Consider the following 8411-nt stretch of genomic DNA (forward strand, 5'->3'; position numbering starts at 1 on the left):
ACTTACTACTACTTGTGGCTGATTAGGCCCATGATTCCCTTATAAGAGTATCTTCTAGTCATTTAGGAAAACAGAATACTAGTGTGAGCCATAAGGCACAGTGAATTCACTTGAGATCAAGAACAGACTCAGCCGAGACCTAATGCTGATCTTCATTTGCCATAAAACCTGCCAATTATTTTTTAAATCTCTTATATGCTTTTGTTTCCTCTTCTTCCAAATAAAGTTAAGAGATACCCACATATTTTATTGATTGATCGATTGACTGATTTTTAAAGATCTATTTATTTATTTTAGAGAGAGAGAGAGAGCAGGAGAGGGAGGGGCAGAGGGAAAGGGAGAGAGAACCTCAAGCAGACTCTGCACTGAACATGGAGCCCAATGCAGGGCTCGATTCCAGGACCCTGAGATCATGACCTGAGCCAAAACCAAAAGTCAGATGCCCAACTGACTGTGCCACCCAGATGCCCCAATACCCACATATTTTAAAGAATATTTATCTAATAATATTCTTAAATTAGAGAATAGAACAAATATTCTGATAAGCTTTACAAGTTTCCATGAATAATATCATGAGAGGAGAAATAAAAGAATTTTATCCATGATTACCTAATAACAAGAATGTGTTTTTGTTCTTCACAACGTTATAAAGTGCAATTCGAGTATAAATTTAGAAATTTAAAAATACTGCTATATCTACCAAATGTAGAAGTGAGAATGAAGAGTATTCGTGGGATGATCTAATGGCAATAAACAACATATGTGGAAGAAAAAAAATAGAAACTTTTTTTTTGTTTATTTAAACATAAAGGTTTTTACCCATTAAATTCCTAATACTTATTTAGTCCTCAAAATTATTTCTTTCTACTTCCTTGGAGGTCTCTTCAGAAAATTTGTCCCAGTCTCTTAGACTTGCTATTTTTAGCATAATTTCTCACCCTGTAGGTGCTAAAATATAATCACAGCAATTTTTTTTTCAGTAATTCTATCATTTATAATGAGATCTGTGTTGTGGTTTGTTAGTGTGATAAGGAAGGGTGTGGCTTAGGTAGGCTGGCTCAAGACTAAGCAAAGTGCCTTCAAAAAGCTCACTTGAGTCTCCATTTCCCAGGTCAGGTCTTTAACCTTTGGGGATTTAGGCACTTGATTTTGCCAGTGCCCACAAGTGAGCACAAGCTCCAGGAATGTGGGAATGATCATGCAGCCCAGACTCACTAGAGATTTGTGTGTTAAGCAAAATTCCAGTTTATCAACTTATAATGAGAAATGAAAGACTGAGGGGAAGGAAAGACAGTGAAGACAGATACCAAGGGCTTCCTTTTCCCAGCCTGAGTGATTTACCAAACTTTAAGCCTCGGTTCTTATCTGTGAATGGGGACAATAATAGGACCCAGCTCCACAAGATTGTGTGAGAATTAATGAGATAATGTATATAAAATGTATTGGCATCCTGCTTGTCACTTACTAAACACTCAAATAGTAGGGGAAGGGAAGACTTTTCGGCTCCTTTGACCACTGCTTTCTCTCTCTTGGAATGAACATTTTATTGATGTGGGTAGAGCTGGAATAAAACAGAGTCAGGAGATTGTAACGAAGGCATTCCTGGCTTGAGTCATCCTTTCCCACTAGAGATACAGTTGCCAGTGATGCCTCCCTGCTGGGAGCTCCTTCCCTGAACAATTCCAGAGACATACTTATCAGCTGTGATTTTCTATACTTGTGTTTTTGTATACTTGTGTGGGTTGTTGGTTGATGGCAGCTTTCTTCAAGCTCTAACACCCCTGTTGACGAACAACTGGCACAGTGGTGGGAATATGTCCACCAATGTCTGGGGCAGACGTCAGGAAGCAGCTGGGTTCTACTCCTGCTGAGCCCGGACTCGCCTCTGAATTCTCATCACGGCCCTCCAGGCAGCCACTTCCAACAGCTCATCATTTTTACTGGAAGTAAAATGTATTTGCCATCCTGGGAATAGGCCACAATGAAGTCACCTGTCCCCACTTTTAGCTTAAAACACATTGTCTCTCATCGCTGTGTGCTGTTTCCATTAATGAGATTTTCACTTCATGGAGGCATCTTAGGGCGCCACCCTCCAGTTATCTTCCATAACCTCACAAAAACATGACAGGATAAAGATAAAAGTCATATTTGTGAACTCCTGAGTTCCACTGTCAGGTACTAAGCTTGTAAGAGTTCGTACTTTGGCATTTCCAGTCACTGGATTTCTTAACCTATTCATGAAATTTACGGTAAGGGTGAATGGTTAAACCAGCCCATGGAATCCATGTTACCGAATATGACTACAGAATACAGAAGAATGAACTAGTGACACGTACAATGAACTGGATGGGCCTCAGGGGAATTATGTTGTATTGAAAAAGCCAGTCTCAAAAGGTTATATATACTGTACGATTGCATTTATATAACATTCTTGAAATGACAAAATCATAGCAATGGAAAAGACATCAGTGGTTACCAGAGGTTAAGAAGAGTCAAAAGAGGGAGATGGCTGTGGCTGCTGGAAAAGTACAAGGAGAGAGGTTTCAAAGAAACCAAACCTGCCTATGCCGTAGACTTGGACTTCCAGCTTCCAGAACTATGAGAAAACAAATTTCTGTTGTTTAAGGTAGTATAAGGAGTCCTTGTAACAGGACTGTTCTTTAGTTTAATTGGTGTGGCAGTCACAAGAAAGTACACATTGTTGTAAAACTGTATTTAAAAATACATATAGACACACACACACACACACACACACACACACTCCTGTAAGCCTGGTGAAATCTGGATAGTTGGGTGAATTGAATCGATGCCAATTTCCTGGTTGTGATATTGTACTAAAGTCATACAAGATTTGCCATCGGAATGGGAAATGGGAGGAAGGGTACATGGTTCTTTCTTTATTATTTCTTACAACTGCATGTGAATCTAAACTTATCTCAGATTTTTTTAGAGATCTGCAATGAGATTTTTGGAATCGCAGCTGCATTCTGTAGGAATTAAGTATCAAACAAAGAGAATTGTTTCTTTAGAATAGTAGGAAAGAATGGTGCTCAGTTGTTTCAGCCACCTAAGTGGCTGTGTTCAGACTATTTTCTAATATTGCTACTTTGGGGACTGTTCTCAAAGATGTATTTGCTCCCTGATTTGACCTGAGTCACTGATACTCTAGCAGAAAGCTGTCGATCTAACATTCTATCAGCCTGGGAACTTTATTTAAAACTGGAGAGGGTAATAGTTTCTATTTGTTTATTTTATTTTCTGTTTTTAGTATAAAACAGTAAAATAAATAAGCAAAAATGTGATCTGGCTTTTTTTCCCTTAAAACTGGGAGAGGGAGAGTGTTCTGGAGTTGTATGAATTTTAGCCAGAAGTGGAAACATGCAGCATGTACGCTGGCAGTCTCTGCTCCTAAGTCTATGACAGATATTACTAGCGGATCATGGCACCTCGTTTTTTGAAGAGCTTGAATTTTTCCTCGGAATCCTTCTTAACATAACACTTCAGAGAGCCATTAACAGTAAGTTGCCATTGACACAAGATGGAGCCCCAGAGTCAGCATTTATGTCTAAATTCTCCTTCCCAGAATATGGGATTTTTCTAGAGTACTCTATTCCCTGTCCATGCCAAATAAAAAAAAAAAAAAATTATGCATTAACATTTTGTTTCCTCCCTCAGGTTCCCCTCTTCCAAATGTGTTTCAGATACTTGCTGAAATGCCTTTTATCTTTCATAAATAAAAATTCCCTAAATTGAGTGTTTTTGTATTTAAATACAACATTCCTTAAAAAGTAGTGCCATATGCAGCTCGTAAATTGTGAACAGATTTTAATTCCTTTATAGTTCAAGCAGAAAAAAAAAATCACAACCGCAGGGGAAAGTAAGTTCTCTTGGGTATGTGCATATTTTTAAAGATATTTACCCCTTTTTTTGCAATAATTAATACATACTGGCAACCTTTAGTGTCAAAGATTATCAGTATCTAGATGCTAACACCAGTGACTTTTGATAGTAAGTGTGCCTTTTAATTCAGAAGAAGGGGGAAAATAGGTGACTTAAATTTATTTTCTTTACATAAACAATGTCCAGACTAATATAAGAAAAGCAACAAAAAGCTAACAAATTATAGAACTATTTACCTGAAAGAGATAATTTATCTAATTCACCATCCTTCTTGAGTACCTACTATGTGCTAGGGCCATAGTTTCCAAACTGTGTGCCAAAATGCCCCAGTAAAGCAGAGATACTTTAATTTTTTTAAAGGAAAGACAGTAATATATGTCGGACACCGAACGAGCTTAACGTACCTCACACTTTCAACCTTAGACCATGCTATGTCCCTTCAGATGACTCTATCTTTGCAAACCTGGATGCTAGACAGTAACCATGATAAAAAGCAAATATAGCATGAAAATCAATGTGGAACAGGAAATGAAGGAGGCAGTGTTTGGTGCAGAACCCAACAAGCATACACATCTCATTAGTGAGTAATTGTAGCTATTCACAAATACAATAAGATTGTTATTTTTTTCTTTCAATTTATGTGTGTTTTTTTTTCATTACTATTTCATTTCATTTCATTACAATTACTAAATTGTTAAGGAGACAAAAATACTCATTAAGCTATTTTTACCTAACTACTTAATGAATGGAGCCCTTCGGTATTTCTATTCTGTGAAAATATTACTTAGACACCAAGTGAGTTTGGAAACCTCTGCTTTAGGGCACTGAGGACCATGTTTCATCTGTGTTACCTCATTTATTCCTCATGAAATCCCATAAGGTAGGTATGATCGGTCCAAGTTTATGCCGGAAGAAATTAAAACATGTAGTTTTGGTGACCTGTCCAAGTGTAAACTACTGGTAAGTGACTGAGGTTGCAGGGTCTTAGCGACCTGCCTAAAAATTCATAGCAAATCAGAGGCAGAACTAAAACAAAATCCTGGTGTCCTGTTTCTCCTCCTGGACACTTTTTACAAAGCGGTGCTTTCTCTCCAAATCTTCATTTATCTTCTTCCTTCAAGTTCAGATTTACAATATAAAGAGATGGGCTTTATTATACGCATCTTCTTTAACTACAAGAATATTTGTGCTGATTTAATTGCTACCCCTCTTGACTTTTGAGTATGTGAGGAACATGTACAAGATATTATGGCATGAGGATTTTTGTTCAGTTTGAGTAAATGCTAAAACAATATTAAAACAACTTTCCATTCCTGTAACCAAGGAGACCTGGAGGCCTTTTAGAGGACAGTGTCCTCTCCTCGGGTTTCCTGTAGCTAAATGGCTGATCCTGTGTTTCAGGGAATTGGACATTCGGGATCTATTTTCAACCTGGTGAGCTCCAATTTAACACTGAAGAGAGTCTGGATTTTCCCATCAGCCCTCACAAAAACAATCCCTGATACCATCTTGTGAGTCCAGAGGGGCAGCCCAAACTAAAACCGAAGGTCCAATGAATGCTGATAGAACCTTTAGAAGATTTCACACATTGGCCTCTATTGTAATGCGTATTTTAAAACACAGTTTCCCAGAGCTTTGATGAGCTTTTGCTTTGCTTTTGTTCAGTGGCATTTACCATGCAGCTTTATGAACAGCATGCTAAACAGTCTTTGTACCTTTGGGTTCATTTCAATAAACCTATAGAAATTTAATTTTTTTTAAAGAGTCTTCATCAAAAGATTATGACTCACATCTAGACAAAAATTTGTATCTAAGATTTAATCTTTCTTTGATTTGAATAGCTTTCATTTGTTCAGATATTTCTTGAATATATATTATTTGCCACTCATTCTTCTAGAAACTGGAGATGCAAAGGGGGAAAAAAGCACAGAGTCCCTCCCCTGTCAGTGGAAATCATGAAAATGAAAGGTCATCCTCATGAAGTGGTTGTAATGAGAAGGCTTTATGAATGAGGCGATCATAGTAATAAGGCGTTCCAAGTTCTGATGGCTGTGGCAAGGAAAAGAGTAACCAGTTCTCTCCAGGTGACACTCACGAGGCAACCTTTATAGAGGAGGTGCTGGCTGTTTTATCCTGAAGCTTGAGTAGGAGTTTGGCTGGATGAACATGTTGAGAAACGGAAGTCAAAGCAGAAAAAAGAGTGTGCTCAGCAACCAGGGGCTGAAATGGCGCATTGTTAGGAGATGTGAGTGGCTGAGTATGGGTGGGCTGTGGCGTGGCACAGGGGGGGCAGCGAGAGCTAGAGTCGGTGAGTAGATGAGATTGTGATGATGAATAGTCTTGTATACCATTCAGGGATACAGATTTATGAAGAAAAGAACTAACAGAGTTTAGACAGGGGCATGGCATGATCAGATTTGCAGATATGAAGAACCACTTTGCCAACAGTGTTGAGAATAGCTTGGAATAGTAAGAAACCCAAAACAGGAAGACCTACTCCAGAATCCTGCTGCCCCTTAGGGAGATGACTATGAATGCCTCTTGTCACTGAATAGAACAGGAATAACTGGACTGGATTTACATCAGGGTCTTACCGGAAATTGCATTTTAGAGTAAATCTGTGAGAAAATTTAAATGTTATTAAAAGTAATTTTTTAAAGGGTGTACGGACCAACTTCACTGACTTGAACTTTCTCAAGGCTTTGTCTCGTTGGGTGCAGTGACCACTCTATGTGACTGGTTCTAGTGCATTCACTGATGCCTCCGCTAGAAGGCCACATGGTATGGCAGAAAGTGACAAGTGTGTGGCATTAGAATCTGACAGTTCAAATATCATTCATCCAGGCCTTTTTTTTTTTATTGACTTTTTAATTCCTCTAAGGTTTCTCATCTGTAAAAGGTCAATTATAATTAACTATTTTGTAGTAGTCAGGATTATCTGAGATTATTTGATCTTGTATGGAGTACAATGCCCAACATAGAGTATTTGGTCAATAAGAGTTCTTCCCTTTTTACATCTTACTGCAGAAAATGTTTCAAATGTTATATTAAGAAATCTAGGTGGCCATTGCCACATTTCCAACATTTTCTTCGCATAGGGCTTCAGAAACATAATCAGTCTTTCCATGTGACAGAACAAATAGCTCTTCCTCCTGTGTCCACCTGTCAAACATCAATATCCCCCAGGGTTCACATTTTACCTTGACTGTCTTCTCAAGAAGCATCAAAATAGCATAGAGGAAAGAGGGTAGGTTTAGAAGTCAGACTTCGGTTGGAATTCTGCTCTGCCACTTACTGTGGGACCTTGGGTGAGTTTTTTACCCTCTCTGGGCCTCAGCTTTTTAACTTCTTGATAGGGTTATAGGGTTTATCTCATATGGTTGTTGTGAAGACTAACAGGTATTCATTTCAGGCTGGGCTCACATCCACCATGATGGTTGAAGCACTACTTATATTCTGACATTCTTATCCCTGAGCTTCAGAGTGGTATCCCCAAATGCCAACTGGATATTCCAATTTGCATATCTCTCTGGCATCTTAAAGTTAGCATGTTTATGATCTCAGCATGTTTATGAACTTACTTGTTCTCCTATTTATCTGTATCTATCAGCACAATATATGGCATCATTATTTATCCTAGTTACTTAAAATAGAAATCTGTAAGCCCATCCTCTGCCTCCATTCAATGAAAAGGTCCTGCCAATTTTAACTCCTAATTTTTCTTTTTTCTTTTATCCTCTCCTCTCCGTTCAACTATCACAGGCATTATCATCTCTCACTTGGATCATTGTAAGGTCCCTTCCATTTAGTTGTTAGGCCTTTAGTTTTGCCTACACGGTCACCAGAGTTTTCTACCAAACAACACATCTGATGATATCAGTACCTGCTTAAAATCCTTCAGTGGTTTCTCACTGACTCCAGTATAAAGTATGAACTATTTAGCAAATGATATAAAACTTGTCATAATCTTGGCCATTTCTTTCAGCCTGATTTTCCTGATTTGTTTTTAACATTCCAGTTGCTCTGAATTGCTTTTAGGCTCCCACATGCACCATGTCATTTCTCACCTCCATGTCTTCATGCTGTCCAACCCTGCCTGGTATGCACCTTCCCAGGTCTTCTCCCCCTCATTTCCTTCTACTGAACCTATACCACTACCACCACCACTCTCCTGGCAAACCTGGACACTGGGGGAGATGCTGGAGGGACCCTTCTAAATATAGTTCAATGAGAAAAGTGTCAATATGTCCTAGTACTTCTCTCTTTGCCTTCCCAACCCTAGGAAATAGAGAGTGGTCCTCACTACATGTTTCCTGAACTGAACTGTCATATTAATTGTTAATACCACTTGGTACTTTTCTTTTCCTTTTGTTTCTTTTCTTTTTTCCATTTCTTTACTTTTCTCCTTCCCCCTTCTCCTCCCTCCTCCTCCTCCCCCTCCTCCTCTTTCTTCTTCTTCTTCTTCTTCTCCTTCTCCTTCTCCTTCTCCTTCTCCTTCTTCTTCTTCTTCT

This window comes from Neomonachus schauinslandi, chromosome 4, assembly GCF_002201575.2.
Source record: "Neomonachus schauinslandi chromosome 4, ASM220157v2, whole genome shotgun sequence".
NCBI classification, from domain to species: domain Eukaryota; kingdom Metazoa; phylum Chordata; class Mammalia; order Carnivora; family Phocidae; genus Neomonachus; species Neomonachus schauinslandi.